At 43.4% G+C, this 19064-nt stretch overlaps 1 protein-coding gene across 1 annotated transcript in view; it reads right to left on the bottom strand.

Annotated features, from left to right (window-relative positions):
- STT3B (STT3 oligosaccharyltransferase complex catalytic subunit B) overlaps positions 1-19064 on the bottom strand; it is a 268786-nt gene that overhangs the window by 208817 nt on the left and 40905 nt on the right. The window lies entirely within an intron of this gene.

The raw sequence follows: 19064 nt of genomic DNA, 5'->3' as shown, positions 1-19064 counted from the left end.
CGATGAGCTAAGAGAAAAGGATTTTACGGTAAGATTTTACAAAAATCCATTTTTCTCTAGCGCTCATCGACAGACGTAGTCCTCGGTGATACACCACCTTCGGGACGTCCCAGAGCAGTATCACAACTGAGGGGTGGGAAAATGGAAATCAAATCCCAATCTAGAAGGCCCAACCGGTGCCAACTAGAAGTTTACAATGCTCATCCTAAATGATGAGACTCAACAAAAAAATTTTTCAAACAGAAAAAAACCCTCGAGGTAGACCACCGGTCTCCTCAAATTGCGGCCTGCAAAACCTTGCGGCCAAATGAGGCATCCGCCGATGCCGTCACATCAATTTTATAGAATTTAGTAAAGGTATGTACCGACGACCAAGTGGCCGCCTTACATACCTGGACCACTGACGCCTGATGGCGAAAGGCCCAGGAAGTACTGAGCGCTCGAGTGGAGTGCGCCCTAACAGGGAACGGAGGACTCTGACCCTTAATAGAATAAGCCTGTACCACCGTTTGTCTAATCCATTTGGCAATGGTCGCGGCAGATGCAGGCAAACCCTTTCTGGGGCCATCCGTGATCACAAAAAGTGAATCCGTCTTACGGAATGATTCCGTAGCTTTCAGGTATACCCTGATTGCCCGAACCACATCCAAGGAATGCAACGCATGTTCCCGATGATGCTTGGGCTGAGGACACAAGGAAGGTAGTACAATATCTTCATTCAGATGAAAATCTGAAACCACCTTAGGAAGAAAAGATGGCTTAGGATGAAGTACTACCTTATCCCTATGAATCACTAGGTATGGGGACTGGCATGATAATGCAGCCAGTTCTGACACCCTGCGAGCAGAAGTAATAGCCACCAAGAAGACCACCTTCTGGGATAAAGTAAGCAAGGGAATCTCCCTGATGTTTTCAAAGGGAGGTTTCTGTAGAACCGACAAAACCAAATTAAGATCCCAGGGCGGTAAGGGCGCGCGGATTGGAGGAGCCAGGTGCCGCACCCCCTGGATGAAATTCCGCACCAAGGATTTGGTAGCTAAAGGTTTCTGAAAGAAGATTGCTAATGCTGAAACTTGACCCTTGATGGTGCTCAAGGCTAGCTTCTGCTCAACCCCTTGTTGCAAAAAGGCCAATATTCGAGACACCGAATAGGTACGTGGAGGAAATCCTAAAGATTCGCACCACGCAATATAAGTCTTCCATGTGTGATAATAGACTTTGCTGGAAGTCGCTTTCCTTGCTTTAATAAGGGTAGGAATGACAGAAGTAGACAAACCTCTGTCCTTCAGTACTTGGGTCTCAATGGCCAGGCCATTAAAACCAGCGACTGTAAAGCACGAAGGTAAATAGGTCCTTGAGACTACAGACATTCCCTGAGACGAAGTTCCCACGGAACGTCTGCGACTAACCTGTCCAAGTCGGCCAGGCCGGCTTGAAGAGGCCAGCCTAGAATTTCTAGGACCACTGGCGCTGATTGGATCTGAACCAGGCGTCCCTAGAGGTATCTGGCCCCGACCATCCGAGAAAGTCTGGTCGTTTTCTGTTCCCACACATTTATCAGATACCTGATAGTTATCAGGCAAGGTGATCTTTTCTGGTTGAACCTCAGGGACCGAAGTCACCCGACTAGAGGCTACTTGGCCTATCTGGTCAATCAGATCCGATTCCTGTGAGGTATCGGGACTAATCTTAGGAAAAGGTAAAGGAAAAGATCTATACAGGGAACGGTAACTACCGCTTCCTGTACTTAAATGTTGGAAGGGAAGAATCGCACCGGTAGTAGTGGTTGATGCTCGATCTAATGTCCTGAATACCGGTGAAAACGTCCCCCCACCCTGAAATTGGGTGGGGGCGCACCTTCAGGCTGTGTACTCCTTTACTTCGGGTTTGGCTGGGTTGGTCCTCTGCTTGTCCGACCAGCCCTTCTTGAACCCTCCTGGAGGAGTCTTGCCTTTCCCGGAAGTACCAGCCGGGCGTCCTTTATGGGCGGTAAAGAAAGGTCCTCGCTTGTTGCGAGGTTCCTTAGCTTTTGCAGCCTGTGGTAAAAAAGTACTCTTGCCCCCGGTGGCATCCTTAATGATTTCATCTAGGTTGGCTCCAAATAGACGATTCCCCTGAAAAGGGAGATTGGTCAAAGTCTTTTTGGAACCTAGGTCAGCTGACCAGCATTTTAACCACAGCACACGTCTGAGGATCACTGCTAACTTAGATGCATGCCCTAACAAGGGAGTAGTGTCCAAGGCTGCGTCACAGATAAACTGTAGCCCTTATATGATCTGTTCTATCAAATCAGATGTCTCCTGGGGAATATCTTTTCCCCTAAGATCTTGGCGTACCATCTTCGCCCATTCTGTAAGTGTCTGGGAAACTAGACCAATAACAATTACTGGTCTAAATGCTGACCCTATCAGAGAAAAGATAGTGCGGGACTCCGCTTCTATCTTTCGATCCACCGGATCCTTAAAGGACGAAGTGTCCTCCACTGGAATAACCGTGGCTTTATTCAGCCTGGAAATAGGCGGATCCACGACTGGTGGTACCGTCCATTTCTTAATGATGGATTCCTCAAACGGATAGCGTCTAGCAATACGCTTGGAAATAGTAAAGGTACGTTTAGAATGTTCCCATTCTCCTTTAATCTGATTTCCAAAACATTTAGGTACAGGAAAGGCCTTCGCCGTCTTGATGGGCTTATTAGTCCCAAAAGGCCTCTCTGTTTCAGTTGCCTCTGCCGGTAAAGCCTCAAGTTTTAAGGTTTCTTGCACTGCCACAACTAGTGCGTCCACCAATGCTTCTTCCTGAATTATAGCAGGAGAAGAAGCGTCCTCCTCACTGTCTGAGGGGGCTTTACCTGGGATAGCAGCCCTTGCAGAGGAACCTGCAACTGCAGTGACCATCTCTGAATCAGAGTCAGAGGTGTCAGATAGTATAGGGGTAGGCGGGGGTCGCTTCCTTGACCCCCGTCCCTGACAGGCCGCCTCCACCCGAGCCACCATAGACTCCAAAATTGCTGTAAATGACTCTATACTCTGTACACCGGCGGGTCCCGAGGCCCCCTCGAGGGAAACAGGTGGGGGAATCTGTGTGGCAGGGTCCATAATAACTCCAGTTACTTCCTGGATGATATAATTCAAAGTAAAGAAAAACTTTTTTTTTTTTTTTTTTTTTGACCCTCAGTGCCACAAAAAACCCCTTAGTGTTACCTGCTAGGGATCCCTATCGATCGAGAGAGAGAGAGATAGACCCCCAGGCTCACCACTTGATGTTCAGAGTTGAACTGCAACAGCTTACAGCGCTGTCTTAGACAAACAGGAAGTCTTTTGGCTGGCTGCCCAGGAAGAAAGGAGGCGGCTCCGCCCCTCTGTACGCCTTCCGGCGCCTCCCCCAAGCTCCACGAGGTGTAGAATCACCTAAAACATGGCCGCCCCCATGCTGGAGACACGAGGCTACGCCAAAATGGCGGCTCGTGCGATCCAGCAAAAAACATGGCGGCGGCCTGTGCTGACTAGCGGTGTGTTGCAGGCACACAACACTCTCTCTGCATGGGGATATGGCGTGTTTGGCGGTACCGGCCCTGGCGGACCGCATGGCCGTTCGGGAGGCCTGCTATTAGCTGGAGATCTGACTTGGAAGGCAGTCTACATGTCCATGGCTTCTGACTGGTAAGTAGCTTATACTTAACCCATAAGATTCCCAGAATGCCACAGATTACATCTTTAAAACGTGTATACAATAGATTGTTAGCTCCCAAACCAAGCCTCCTGGCTTTTGCACACATAAAATCACACTCAAAGTAGGAGGATTTGTGACATGTTATAGGATAGAAAGAAAACTCTTTCTTACCATACAGAGAGGGGCCCGCGTTCACCACAAAACCCGTCAGGGAAAACAGGGGGAACATACTACTCACCATACCGGAACCAGGCGGGCACCAACTCCTGACAGTACCCCTCTCCACCGGGGCGGGAGGGCTGTCGACCGATACAGACGCCGTGACTCATGGTCTTTGGCGTTTCAGCGAGACGTTTAACTCGCGGGTTCAGTCCTTTAATGGGACTTTGTCGCGGCCGACTCAGCGCGGAGCTATGGCCTGCACGCGCTCGTAGGCTGAACTGGGGTGACCACCGGATCTCAACATCCAGCCCGTCGCCCAGTTCAGCTTTCTTGCTTGAAGATCTCACAGGAACACTGGAGAAAAAAAGCTGTCCAAAAATCCTTTTAGAAAAAAATTTCTTGCCAGGACCTAAGATCCCAGCAAGGTATCTAGGTCCTTACTCCTAACTAGACAGAAAATAACTGATTTGCTGAGGCAGAGAGAGAGAGGATATACCCTCTGGGACTGCCCCTAGGGTGTGGCCAGAGCTTTTTTTAATTTCCTGTCTAGTCCTGCTCCTGCGGAGGTAACATAACCCGAAGGTGGTGTATCACCGAGGACTACGTCTGTCGATGAGCGCTAGAGAAATTTGCATTTATGTTGCAATCACTTGAAATCCCTTTGACAATACATCTCCATAATGATGCGATTTCAGATAAGAATATATATATTATATATATATATATATATATATATATATATATATATATATATATATATATATATATATATATATATATATATATATATATATATATATATATATATATATATACACACACACACATACACATACACATACACACACACACACACACACACACACACACACACACACACACACACACACACACATACAAATGCAGTTAGCATGTTTTTTTAAGCTGAACTCTAGGCGCAAAACATTTTTTTAAAAATGTATTTCTCAATAGCCACAAAAGGTATAAATCCACATTGTGTGTATCAAGTGGGATTGCAAATCCCGGAATTTCCTTGTAAAAGTAGCAGCTACTTCATCGCTGGGCAGCATGTAGTCTGCAAAAGCTGTGGCTGGCCCACCCATTATAGGCTTGGCTACCCACAGAAAATTATGAAAAGGGGGGATACAAGACCAGTTTCCCTGCACAAGGAAGGAGAAGATCAGTGGCTGGTCTTTATTACAAGAAAATTTGGTAAATCGCACCTCAAGCACAGTTGCAGGCACACGACTGCCACGCGGCGAATGCGCCAATACACGTAGTGAAAGCCCACATTATACTGCTTTATAGAGCTTTAGGGGCTTCTGCCACGCGTAGGGCATCTGAGTCACGTAAATAGGCTGCCCTATGCGCAAGGAACGGAAACTTTCCAAAATGTGCAAAAAAGTGAATGGAAACGCCACATTCAGATGTGAACACAGCCAAAGAGACAATGGGCAGTTCCATGGAATTACGGCACATATCTAGAACAAATGCACAAAGAAAACCAATATTTAAAGCGGAGTTCCGGGCACAAAATCGACCTAATCGATTTTGTGCCCATCCGCTTGCTTTGCTTCACCTGAAAAGGAATTGGATATTTCGGGATTTTTTTTTTTTACTTACCTCGTAATTGTAGAAAGAAATACTCACCTTTTTTCACTTCCTCCCTCTGTGGCCACGTTCCGCGCCGTCACTTCCGGTTTGCAATGATTCCTGGGAGCTGAACGTCATCGCTCCCAGGAATCAATGCGACGGCACCCGTCCTGCTCGTCACTTCCTGTGGAGGAATGCGGCACCGCACCGGAAGTGACGAGGGGGCCGGTGAAGGCGCATTCTGGGAGAAGACGCGGAAGAGGACACAGAAGAGGATCGCGCTGGCTTCAGCTGCCCACAACAGAGATGGCAACGCTGTGGAAGAAATTCTATAAGTGAGTATTTCTTCTTGCAGGTAAGTGTGAACCGGGACAGATCAGAGGCTAGCCATTGTGGAATGTACTAGCCCTGACTGTCCCGGGGGTATGTTCTCTGAAAAAAAAATTTCTGTGCCCGGAACTCCGCTTTAAGTAAGAAAACCCATGGCTCTTGTATTTAGACAATATTTGCTTAGACTGGAGTTCAGCTTTAAATCGCTTTGCAGAGATCTGTTTTCCCATTGACAGATTAGATTTCTGCTCATTAGTGTGGAAATTTTAGAGTTCCAGGACAATAAAAACATGAGACCTTCCAAAGGGCTGAATTCTTTTAAATAGACACCATCTCTGCAGATGGATGATAGACAGCTGGGTCTTACATGAGGAGTGGCACGAATGGTCATTACCAGTATGATAGACACATAAAAGTGAAGATTACAGTGGCTGAAATGAAGACTTGGGAATTATGTCAGTGAATGGCATGCCGTCAGTTGACACTTGCAGTTACTGGAGAGTGGTTTAGATTGGCTCAAGAAATTCCTAAACCATAAAAGGGGATGGAGAAAATGTATTCTGCCATAAGTACAGTCCATGAACAATTGCCTTTGACAGGATAGGTTTTAGCCATTTACATTATAAGCATTAGCTGATGCTCTTGTATGAAAACCTGAGGGCAAGTAAGATGTACCCCCAACTACTCCAAAAGCCTTCTAGGTGGTTTGTTATGAAGGAATGGAGGCCATATTTTTTTTTTTTTAACACAAAGTTATTTTGACAATAGTTTAGTACAAGCTGCTCTGCAAGATATTTATTATGACCCAATGTTAAAATAGTACAAATTGCTGTGGTCCCTGCTGATAATACAATTTCACCCCTGGCAATATGAAACAGTTTCCATCTTATCAGACGCTTGGAGCTAGCTACAGGCCACTCAGTACAGGCACTGGAGATCAGGATCTGTAGCATTCAGCAATATCCTCAGGCAATTTTCTTACCATGAAATAAGGATTCAGGCACATGAAGAGCAGTTAATAGCAACAGTCACGTTGATAGTTGCACAACAGTCTCACAAGTTAATTAAAAACAACCGGTTAGCCATTTTAAAATGGATAAATAAATATGCTGTCTGAGAAACCGGTATCACAAGAAGTATCATTATTGGCCAGAAAACCACCAAAGTTGTACTTTGCTACTGAGACTTAAAAGCAGAGTTCCAGTCCACCAATTCAACCTTTTTCTATAAGTTCCCCGTAATTGTTACCACTTCCAAAGCATCATTAGGATACTGTCAGCAATGAGGCCTTTTAATTCCTTTTTTTTAAAATCACTACAAACTAACCTGATCTCAGAAACAGGCAGGGTCCATCGCTGTTGTGGGCATCTTAAGCCGTTTGTCTTCATTTCTGGGAATCAGTGCAGCTGGCTGTCCCGATTTGAGATTTTTTTTTTTTTTTAGAATTAACCAGCTGGCTACCCAGCAAGCACCTCCCGATCTCATGCCTGCGCAGTAATGCAACTGGGCAGCGTTGTTTCTTCCCGATAGGTTGCCATAGAGGTGTCGGCGGAAGTTCCCGCCCTGGTATTATGGCACCCTGTCAATCACAGGCGATCCGGAAGGTAATGGAAGTGGGGGGGACTCCTCCCGTTTGCGTCATTTCCGGTCTGGAAATCACGCAAGATTTCCGTATTAGGCAATTCCCACAAACTCCTGGGACAGTGATATCCTAGGAACACATGGGAATTGCCCTGTAACAATCGCCTGGAGCCGAAAGTGCTGCAGGAAAAAAATTGGAAAAACGGGAAAAAAATAAAAATAAAAAAATTGCCATTTGGAATAGCAGTGAGGATAGCCATGGGAATGACTGCACATAAAAAAAAAAAAAAAAAAAAAGAAGAATGGGTGGAACACAGCTTTAAGCCTGGTACACACAATAAGAATATTGGACAAATGATCAGTATTCTTTGCATGCTAGGCTCATGTCAAAAATTTTTGTTCAACAGAATACAGCTTCAGAAGTGATGCAACGTGTTTTATTGCAATGTATTCTTTGAGTTCCGTGCATGCGTAGTCTTGCTCTTCCAATTTAATTTTCAGGCAAATACTGTACTGATTAAACGAAAATCATTCTCGTACCCTACATTAAAAGTTTTGTCCTATCGGATAATTTCAGTTCGGCTCTTGAAAGCTGTGCACGAACGATCAGATTATCGTACGCTTGCTGCTTTAAAAGGACTTTTCTTACGATTACAATTAAAAAATAAATGCATAAATAGAGATATAGCTATATATATATATATATATATATATATATATATATATATATATATATATATATATATATATATATATATATATATATATATATATATTATAATCTATCTATATCTCCATCTATCTATATCTCAGAACATTGAGGCAGAAAACAGACCGATTAAAGTGCTGCAGTTTGTCCCTTTATCTTTTGATAATTCTCACATCAAACTGCTCAGTTCTGAAATGTAAATATCACCCTGGTGTGCAATCATTTTTCTGAAGGAAATGACCATTTAAAGTATATTTAAAGGCAAATTTGTTCTCTGCATTTGTCACGATGGCAACTGCCACAGGGACTGGAAATAAGGGAATTTGAAAATGTAACATTTTGAGTTGACACCATAATGGTGACATCTGTTCCATGGACAATGACAAAGGGGACATTTCTCACTTTGGAGTAATCTGCCTTCATAAGAAACCAGAATAATCCACTTTTCTGACCCATTTTAGAGTATAGCATGCCCTCTTACAGAATCCAGGAATTTTTCTCCCCACTGGCTATTATTTAAAGTGGTCCTGAAAGCAGGACGTTCATGTTAAATGTATTCTCTGCATTAAGGTAAAAACCTCCTGCATGCAGCTCCCCCACCCTCCTTATACTTACCGGAGCCCAAACTCGATCCAGCGCTGTGCACCAGAGCCGAGACTCTTGGCTCTCTCCCTTCTCACTGGCTAGAAGACAGTAGCAGGAGCCACTGGGCTCCAGCTTCTGTCAATCACAGCGAGGGGGGGGCAAACCTGCACTAGTGCCCCCATAGCAAGTGACTTGCTATGGGGGCACTCGGCAGAAAGTAGGGGACTGGAGCATCAGTGAGAGACCGCAGAAGTAGGATCGAAGTTCCATCTTCCCTTGCAGCCGAGGGACTTCTAGTTTTCAATGGAGCTCTTGAGCAGTAACATCACTGATCTTGTAGTCAAATACTTTCTCCAGCTCCATAACTGAAAATCTGTACCTCAATACGAACTTGTGGCTGGAGGAATAGTCTGCAGGAGGCAGAGCATTGCACCCTTAATTCACTGGCTGCAGTTGCAATGCTTTGCAGCGGCTCCAGGGCATAAAAATAAAATACAAATTTTTATTCATCAGTAAAATAATAAAAGGTGCATGAGTGGACTATGGCTATAAATAAGAACGCAACTATTGAAAGCCTACATATCGTTCATGAATTGCTAGTTGAAAGTGGTTTCATCTCCATCTGGACTAGAAACTTCACAAAAACGCAGTAAAAACTGTGAAAATGTATGAATGAGTAGTTTAGTAATTACTATCTGTCCTAATATTATGCCATAAGCCAACTGCATATGGTTTCGTAATGTCAAGCATTCCTTAATAACCAGGATCATGTAGGGCTGCGGCTAAAAACGCATGAGAACCGTACATACACTCGTGCTGTGGCCAAACCACAGCGCACCAGTGTGAACCCGACTGATATTAGGCATCCTGTGTCACCAGAACAACACCTTTTAATTTTGCAGCAAGTCAGGTCTAATGCTGGCCATACACTACTATAAACGAAAAATCAGCCGAAATTCGATTCGGACAGTTTGCTCGTTTTTGGGCCAGTTAATGGGCACAAATTGGTAATCGGTTGTGATGTTTCTGAGCCAAAATACAAACTTTTGAATTTTTTTTTTCCAAACTGTTTGCACTAGGTATATGTGAAAAAAAAGAACAAAAAATGGATGTCCATTGAACGGTCATTACATGATGGCACTATTGTTTGCTCTCACGGCCGAGGGTTTGTTTTTCGAAAAGGAAATTTGAACAATTGTTCGTATAGTGTATGGCCAGCAATAGTGTTCTCTTTATTGTCATTTCTGGAGACAATTACTCCATCAAGCCCCTTTGCCTTGTGATTGCCAGTGAGCAGATGCAGTAGCTGATATTTCTCCTAATATCCGGTATTGAATCTGCCCACCTCGCCTATAAGTATCAATAAATTAAAGCGGAGTTCCACCCAAAAGTGGAAGCTCTGCTCATCTGCTTCCTCTCCACCTCCGCTGCTAAATTTGGCACCTGTCAGGGGGGAGTGGATACCTGTCAAAAACGGGTACCTGCTCCCACTTCCGTGTAAGTGTGCCACGGCGACTTACGTCATTTGAGGCCCCTCCCCCCTCTGCCTTTACTTCCTTATTCCCTTAGTAAGGATGGCGGCGTCTGCACCCAGAGTCGATGGACGGGTCAGCTTCGGGTGCCGACATTACTGGCTCCCCGAACAGGCAAGTTTCCTTATATTACAAGTCAGCAGCTACAGCATGGGTCTCAAACTGGTGGCTCTCCAGCTCTTGTAAAACTCCAAGTCCCATCATGCCAGTTTGGGACCCCTGAGCCCCTGTATTTGTAGCTGCTGACTTAATTATTATTTTTTTAATAAAGGCTGAAACTCTGCTTCAGCGTCAGCCTTCATGATACTTGCTGGCATGTCAATTTCAAGTTTTTGCAAATTGCTGGCATTGTCACTTGCTGGCATCAACACTTTGTTGATACAAAAAGCTTTGCCACAGGCAATTCTCCAGGCCTATGCTCCTGCCTGGCACTGTCAGGATTGCTGGCTGGATTGATGCTTTTGTCTGCATGCAGATACAAATGGTGTTACCACATGGGTGCTCAAAGTAGAAGTAGCTGCTCTGTCCTAGTTCTCATTTTTCCCCAGTGCATTCTGGGATACAGGAACCTCCACTGCCTTTCCCTCAAAAACAGGGCATTGATGCACATGTGAACAAGCCTTTACCGGCCGATTTCGGACCCATTTATATTTACCTTCCCGGCATTACCCTGCAGCTCCCTTTCTCCGGGAATCAGTTTCTCCTATTGGAGCTTATACAGAACTTCACCCATTTCTGGCAGGTACCCACTACCACTTCTGCTCATCCAGACAAGAGAAAGTTTAGGCCCCCTCCCCACCCACAAACTCCTGGGACATGCCACATCTAGGAGACTGCGAAATCTTTCAGAAAGTGCACTGCATCTCGAGCATGCACAAGTAGGAGCTGGCTATAAAGCCATAACTCGTTTCCCATATCCAAGATGGTGGCACTGGGGACCCGAAGACCAGCAAACAACTGGCCAGGGTGAGGAGAGTGATGGATCCCTGGAGGTTTTTTTTTTTTTTTCCTTAATGAAACGTCAGCAGCTACAGTATTTGTAGCTGCCGACTTAATTTTTTTCCAGAAACAAGTGCGGCTTCTCTTTAGTTTTGATTGATTAATTTGTCCTCATCAACGGACATTGTTAAGGACCGGCAATAGGCCACTAGTGTATGTTCCCCATATCTGGAAAAGGTGGAGGCTCTATTCACACATGTGTGACTTATCGTGCAACTTTGGACATCAAGGATGCATGACAAGTCGTTCCCCATGTTTTCCATTAATAACCATTCATACATGTGCAACCTAAAGTTGCAGCGACTTCAAAGTAGTTCAAACACTACTTTGGTCTACCTTTCATACAACTTAAGAGCCATAGACTTCAATGTTAGCCCTCAAATGTTGCATGAAACCTGTACCTGAATGTTATACAATGCAACAGTTGTCCATCACGTGTCAAAGCCCAAGTTGTACCCATCCAAACGTTGTGAATGGACCCTAGAGTTGGGCTAGAAGGAGATTCGGACGTTTTTCTCCAAATGGGGGGAAAGGGTTAGGTGTCAGATTATCTGTCCAACTTTTTTGAAAGTTCTGAACACAATGAGGAATGGCGAGAGCCTCTGATTTCACGACTGAGTTCCCACTAGAAATGTTTTTCCTTATTTCTGTGTGGTGTACAAATATAGAAACACAGAATTCCCAATAGGGATACAGAACTCACTAAGAGCCTTTTTAGTAAAAAAACAATTCAAATCTCTATCAGTTTTTTCCTGTATTACTGTCTGGGTCCGGATATAGATCCACGCTTCCTGTCTGACCGTAAGGGAAAATCTTTCATTCACTAGAAGCTCTCATCTCTGCCAGCCTTGGCTAGATACAGTAGTCATCAAGGTTAAGAAAAAAGACAAACCGCTCACGCTTAACCCATTAATATATTCGGACGGTGTTAAGTGCCCGGTTCACATTGGTGTGATGCAGCAACACTGCAAATCCACTGCGGGTTCCCACATCGCACCCGACTCATAGGCAGTTCACACTGCTATATGCAAACTGCTGGGAGTGTCAATACAAAAAGTTAACGACACCCCCAGATTAGTTCCCATATTGCCGTGAGAAACTGAGTTCGGACAGGAATCAGATTGCATAGGTGTGAACACCCATGCGATCCGATTCTGGTATGAACAAAAAAAAAAAAAAAAAAAAACGTAACTTTGGTTTAAATGAGATGCGAATTCATCCATACAATCTGCATGGCTGAATTCATATCGCACAGACATCGCATGCGATTTGCAGAGCGGTGCGAATCACATGTGTGAACTGGCACTAACCCAGAGAAAAGCAAAGACCCAAATAGATCAGTTCAGATCTTTTTGATATTTGGCTCCATGAATCACTGTTGATATATAGAGTACTACAGTCAATCCAAGGACAACCTAGCAGACACAGCACAAAATGACATCAATTATAAACTTCTATATGGATTTTCATGAATATGCTCAATGTCCACAAATAGAGATACATACATACATACATACATACATACATACATACATAGTCGGTATCAGGACAATATTCCCCCTGGGACATTATTCCCCCCCGACATAGGGTTAGGGTTAGAGGGGGGAATATTGTCCGGGGGGGGAGGGGGATATTGTCCTAGAATCACATAGTCTGGTCCATAAATATTGGGACATCTACACAATTCTAATCTTTTTGGCTCTCTACACCACCACAATGGATTTGAAATTAAACAAAAAAATATGTGCCTTAACTGCAGACTTTCAGCAGTAATTTGAGGGTATTTACATCCAAAATCAGGTGAAAGGTGTAGGAATTACAACAATTTGTATATGTGCCTCCCACTTTTTAAAAAGGGACCAAAAGTAATGGGACAATTGGCTGCTCAGCTGTTCCATGGCCAGGTGTGTGTTATTCCCTCATTATCCCATTTACAAGGAGCAGATAAAAAGGTCCAGGGTTCATTTCAAGTGTGCTATTTGCATTTGGAATCTGTTGCTGTCAACTCTCAATATGAGATCCAAAGAGCTGTCACTATCAGTGAAGCTGAAAAAAACAAAACAAACCCATCAGAGAGATAGCAAAAACATTAGGCGTGGCCAATCAACTGTTTGGCACATCCTTTAAAAGAAAGAATGCACCGGTGAGCTCAGCAACACCAAAAGACCACGGAAAACAACTGTGGTGGAAGACCGAAGAATTCTTTCCCTGGTGAAGAAAACATCCTTCACAACAGTTGGCCAAATCAAGAACACTCTCCAGGAGGTAGGTGTATGTGTGTCAAAGTCAACAATCAAGAGAAGACTTCACCAGAGTGAATACAGAGGGTTCACCACAAGATGTAAACCATTGGTGAGCCTCAAAAACAGGAAGGCCAGATTAGAGTTTCCCAAACAACATCTAAAAAAGCCTTCACAATTCTGGAACAACATCCTATGGACAGATGAGACCAAGATCAACTTGTACCAGAGTGATGGGAAGAGAAGAGTATGGAGAAGGAAGGGAACTAACTGCTTATGATCCAAAGCATACCACCTCATCAGTGAAGCATGGTGGTGGTAGTGTCATGGCGTGGGCATGTATGGCTGCCAATGGAACTGGTTCTCTTTTATTTATTGATGTGACTGCTGACAAAAGCAACAGGATGAATTCTGAAGTGTTTCAGGCAATATGATCTGCTCATATTCAGGCAAATGCTTCAGAACTCATTGGACGGCGCTTCACAGTGCAAATGGACAATGACCCGAAGCATACTGCAAAAGCAACCAAAGAGTTTAAGGGTAAGAAGTGGAATGTTATGCAATGGCCAAGTCAATCACCTGACCTGAATCCGATTGAGCATGCATTTCACTTGAAGACAAAACTGAAGGGAAAATGCCCCAAGAACAAGCACGAACTGAAGACCGTTGCAGTAAAGGCCTGGCAGAGCATCACCAGGGTTGAAACCCAGCATCTGGTGATGTCTATGCATTCTAGACTTCAGGCTGTAATTGACTGCAAAGGATTTGCAACCAAGTATTTAAAAGTGAAAGTTTGATGTATGATTGTTATCTGTCCCATTACTTTTGGTCCCTTACAAAGTGGGAGGCACATATACAAACTAATTCCTACACCGTTCACCTGATTTGGGTGTAAATACCCTCAAATTAAAGCTGAAAGTCTGCAGTTAAAGCACATCTTGTTTGTTTCATTTCAAATCCATTGTGGGGGTTTATAGAGCCAAAAACATCAGAATTGTGTCGATGTCCCAATATTTATGGACCTGATTGCACATACATATATTTTTATTTATCTTAAAAGGGAAACTATTAAAAGAAGCTTGTGAATCAGCAGTGACAATGCTGAGAATTGCACTACAGTGGGAGTAAAAAAATATCTGTGGGGGGGGGGCATAGCCTACATGTGTGGGGCAGCTCTTCTCTGAATCATGTTAAGGTGGTTCTAAAGGCAGGAGGTATTTACCGTAATGCATTCTATGCAAAAAAAAAAAAGGCTAAAAAAAAAAAAAAGCCTTTTTGGTGTAGCCTTCCTTACCTGGGCCCCATCCTGATCTAGCGATGTGCATGAGAGCAGTGGCTCTTCCCAGGTCTCTCCTCATTGGCTCCCACAGCAGTGATAGCCATTGGCTCCTGCTGCTGTCAATCACAACCACTAAGCCAATGAGGAAAGAGGGGCGGGGCCGAACCAAATTGCGTGTCAATGAACAATGTCTATTGGCAGGAGCGTGGCTCGGAGGCAAGCCTGCTCGAGTGCCCCATGCTGTACCTGTCTTTTTATATGGGGGTGAATGTCTCCAGCAGCTGCATAGCTGACTATAGTGCCATCACATCCTGTGTTCTGATGGCCTCAGTTTCATGGGTTCTCTCTAAAGTTGCTAAATAAAACACCTTAACAAAAAAAAAAAACAAAAAAAAAACCCACAACTTCCTTTCTCCAACTGCTGATTTGCAATTTTGTCCAGTCATTCTTGTGTAACACAGCACACTTTTAATCAGGGCCGTCACTCTACTACTGGTTTTCTACTGCTTAGTCCCCTCCCTGCTCGTTGTACAAAAAGGCGACTATGCCAATTCCCTGTCCAGTGCAGGTAAGCAGGTGGTAGAAGAATCCACAAAGCTAAACCGATAAATAAGCGATTCAAACAAGTAAACATTACAGAATTACAAACCCTCTGGTAGGTGAACGGAAACATGTATTCCAAATGTTTTTGGCAGTTTGCCTGAAGTTTAAATTTTAAAAGTTTAAAACCACAATACAGAGGAGTGGAAAATCACTGACATTATAAAACCACAACCAAATAAAAATGGGTTCAAGGCTTTAAAGCACTATTAGAGCCGTTTCGAGGGGCGACCTGTGCTGTGCACGGCGACTTTGGCGCAACTTACAGGGACTTCACATAATGGAAGTCAATGCAAGTCGCTCCCAGGTCGCCCCAAAGTAGTACAGGACCCTTTTTCTAAGTCGGAGCGACTTGTTTCGCTCCTATTAGAACTGGTCCTGTGCTAATCAATGGCGAGCGACCGAGCGCGACTTGTCAGGCTACAAGTCGCGCTGGTCTGAATGGGGTCTTAAACCCAAAAGCAAATATTTTATATATTGTAGTTTACATATTTTCAGATGTGGTGGCTGCATTCATTTTTTTTTTTTAGGCACTTTCTTGTATTTTCATTTGGTGGTCCATCCAGCAAGTCGGTTTTTCAAAAGCTTGAGCTCTCCAGGAGACTATCAGTTTACATGAATAAGACAAACCACTTAATGGTAGGGGTGATAAAAATGATCAGATTTACTTATGCAAAGCCTATATCCCCAAAAGGGAAAAAAATGTTGGCTGTAACTGCTTATAAAATGTGAGCTGGAGTTTGGCTTCAATTTGTTAGTGTAATTAAATCTGCTAATACGTATACTACCCTCCCAATCATCTATATATCGGGAGAGAAGCCCAGACTGTGTGCTATATGTCCACATGCTACCAAATCATGTAAAACTATGAACAGAATATGTAGTCATGGACTTTGTGTGGACATATAGAAGAGGAACCAAGTACCATAAAAACAACTTTATTATGTACCATTAAAAAATCTAATACACATTAAAAATGACTCTCCACATAGGGGTTTATAACATGCAAAGATTCTGATTACAGTTCACATGTGGACTCGTTTTAGGAATCCTTCAGGAGCATATGTGTCAAAAAAAAGGTCAGTACACCAATTCCAGAACCTATGTGATGGTTCCAGGTCACATTGGCGACTAGAATTAGCGACCTGGCGCCTGGGGTGCACTGCAGGAGGTGCCCTGTCCCATTCAATATGCCCTGTGAGGAGGCCCTGTTCTGTCACACACATTTCACAGAGCCTGCCTTGTGAACTACAGAGGTGCTGAAAGGAGGATTTTGTGATGTAGAGTCAGCACAGGGCTCGCTGCTTACAAGCAGCAAGGTACCATGGGATATGTAGTCCTTAGAAATTGAAAGTAAACCGCAAAAGAAAAACTGAAAAGAAAGCAGGGAATCCAGGAAATTGTGTAAAGAGATGGCCAGCAGACAGGCAGCACTCAACGTGGAAGTAGATTGCTCAAGTAAACTTATGGATTGTCAAGCATAACTATTGTTATAATGGTGATCATATAAAACTAAATTTAATAACTTCTAGCATGCCTTTTTGTGGTATAACTGGTGATCACAGCAATGCAAGTCTGTGTTTGGTGGCAGACATTTTTAATATCCCCATTATACCCGGTGTGTAAGGCTGAGAAAATAGGAGACAGAGGAGACTCCCTTGCATCAGCCTAGATTCCATCTTGTCCATTACTAAATCCTCTGGAGCACTGAGGCAAAGATGTCCGCAATGGTGTTGGATTACGGAAGACTCTTTTTTGCATGCATAAAGAATGACTATAGATCTTGCCCATTGCAACTTCTTATATATACCCCTTATAAAGGCCTGTACACACAATCACAAAAATCTGATAAATATTGATCGTACGATATTTTAATGGTTAGTACACAGCTTTGGAGAGCTGATCACGACAGATAATCCGTTATTATCCAAAGCAACAAGCAAAACATTTTTTCCTGGTACGATACCAGATCGTAAAATTTTTGTTTAAGCAGTATAGTCTTACAATACATGGCATCACTTCAGAATTTTTATTCTGTCGTCCGAGAATTTTTGCAACTTTAGTAACCTCTTCATTTTTCAATATGGAGACTAGCATGCAAAAAAAAAAAAACTCATTGTGTGTACGAGATATTAACTGCCCCTTACACTTCCCATCCCCCAACTACTTCTCAAACACTTGATGAAAATGCAGCCACAAAACGTTGTATTACCTCTTATATGAGAGTTTGCTTGGCCTTAGCTGAAGCACAGATATTGGTGTCTTGAGATCATCAAGAACAATCGAACGTACATCCCCTGAGCATATTGCTAATACTTTTCAGGAGAGAAGAAATAATGGGAAAGATTTGAGCTCCATTCCCAGTAGTGATGGATGTTGTCAAACACACAGCTTTATAAATGGCATTGTTCAGTTTTATTGAAGCTTTTGCGATCACGTCGTTAAGTCATCAAGAGGGATGTGTAAAAACACGGTAAACATTCTGACTATATCCCAAATGATCATGTGTTTGGATAAAACTGTGGAAAGCAGTATGAAATATGTTGGCAAAATTGACATCCTGTGAAGCACAAAAATAAGTGCCTATCGTGAAAAGTGCTGCATAGGAAACAATGTCAGACAGGAGCAGCTGGATTCCAATTTAAAACAGCCTTGCATGGAGAGGAGTGTCTACATTCACACTTATGGGATACAAAAAAAGCTGTGAAAATATTTTTATTTGCACAGCGGAGATTCTGGATCTTTGCTGGTGAGCGGCAGAATACCAATACACTTTCATTAAAATCCTACCGTGAAAAACCTGAAGGGATGGCAGCAGGTGATGGGGATGACACATGAAACACCTCACCTAGGAGCATGTGCGTTATTACGTACAATGCAGAAGAACATCTCAACTTCACTTTAAGGCTACAATCACCCCAGGTGCATATCACATCATCGATGGATGTCAACGCGAAGCTCAGCCAGATGAAGAAAACATTTAGACTGCCTCAGTATTCATTGAAGATACATTTTAAAGCTAATCCATGCTTTTTTTGGTAAAATGGTTAAAAAAAAAAAAAAAAAAAAATAGAACTTTGGTTAGGTTTCTATTGATGTTGGGGTTTCTATTGATGTTGGGGTTCTCTTCGGTAAAGCATTTCCTTTCATACCCAGTCCCTGTAACATCTGGAAACAAAATTAAGGGTCACGCCGAAGGGTAAAACAAATCTTAATGCCTAAGAACAATTTCCCCAAGTGGAGTTCCGGCCTATTTTGTAACTTTAGTGATTCCTGGAGTTCTCGCTATGCTGATCAACAATTGGGAATTTTCAATTTTTTTCGGGGGTCCCTTACCTTATTTTCAGGGCATTTTTGATTGTACTTCCTCCTTCTCCCCCCTCTGTGGCCACGGCCACCGACATCACTTCCGCCTTTGCATTGCATCCTGGGAGCTGTTTGTCATCACTCCCAGGAGGCTGGAATCAGGAAGAACTCCCAGAACACTCCCTGGAATCAGGAAGGAGGACACAGCAGATTACACTGCGGCTTCAGATGCCCACATCCAAGATGGCTGCACCCAGACAGCGGTTTTAAAAGTAAGATTTTGACTAAAATCCAATACCGTACACCTTGTAAGTATGAGAATAGCGGTTCTGTAAAGGGCAATGGATTAGTATTATAGGGGTATTTTTAGTTAAAAAAGGTATTTGAGGCCGGAACTCCGCTTTAAACGGAGCCAGAGATAGCTGTAAAACTGTCCAACTCTTCTTTATACTCTATCCAAAAAGTTTATTGTATTC

The sequence above is a fragment of the Pelophylax lessonae genome (assembly GCF_965119305.1).
Source record: "Pelophylax lessonae genome assembly, chromosome: 5".
Taxonomy (NCBI): domain Eukaryota; kingdom Metazoa; phylum Chordata; class Amphibia; order Anura; family Ranidae; genus Pelophylax; species Pelophylax lessonae.
The sequence above is the reverse complement of the archived record's forward strand: the minus strand, read 5'-3'. Positions and strand labels throughout refer to the sequence as shown.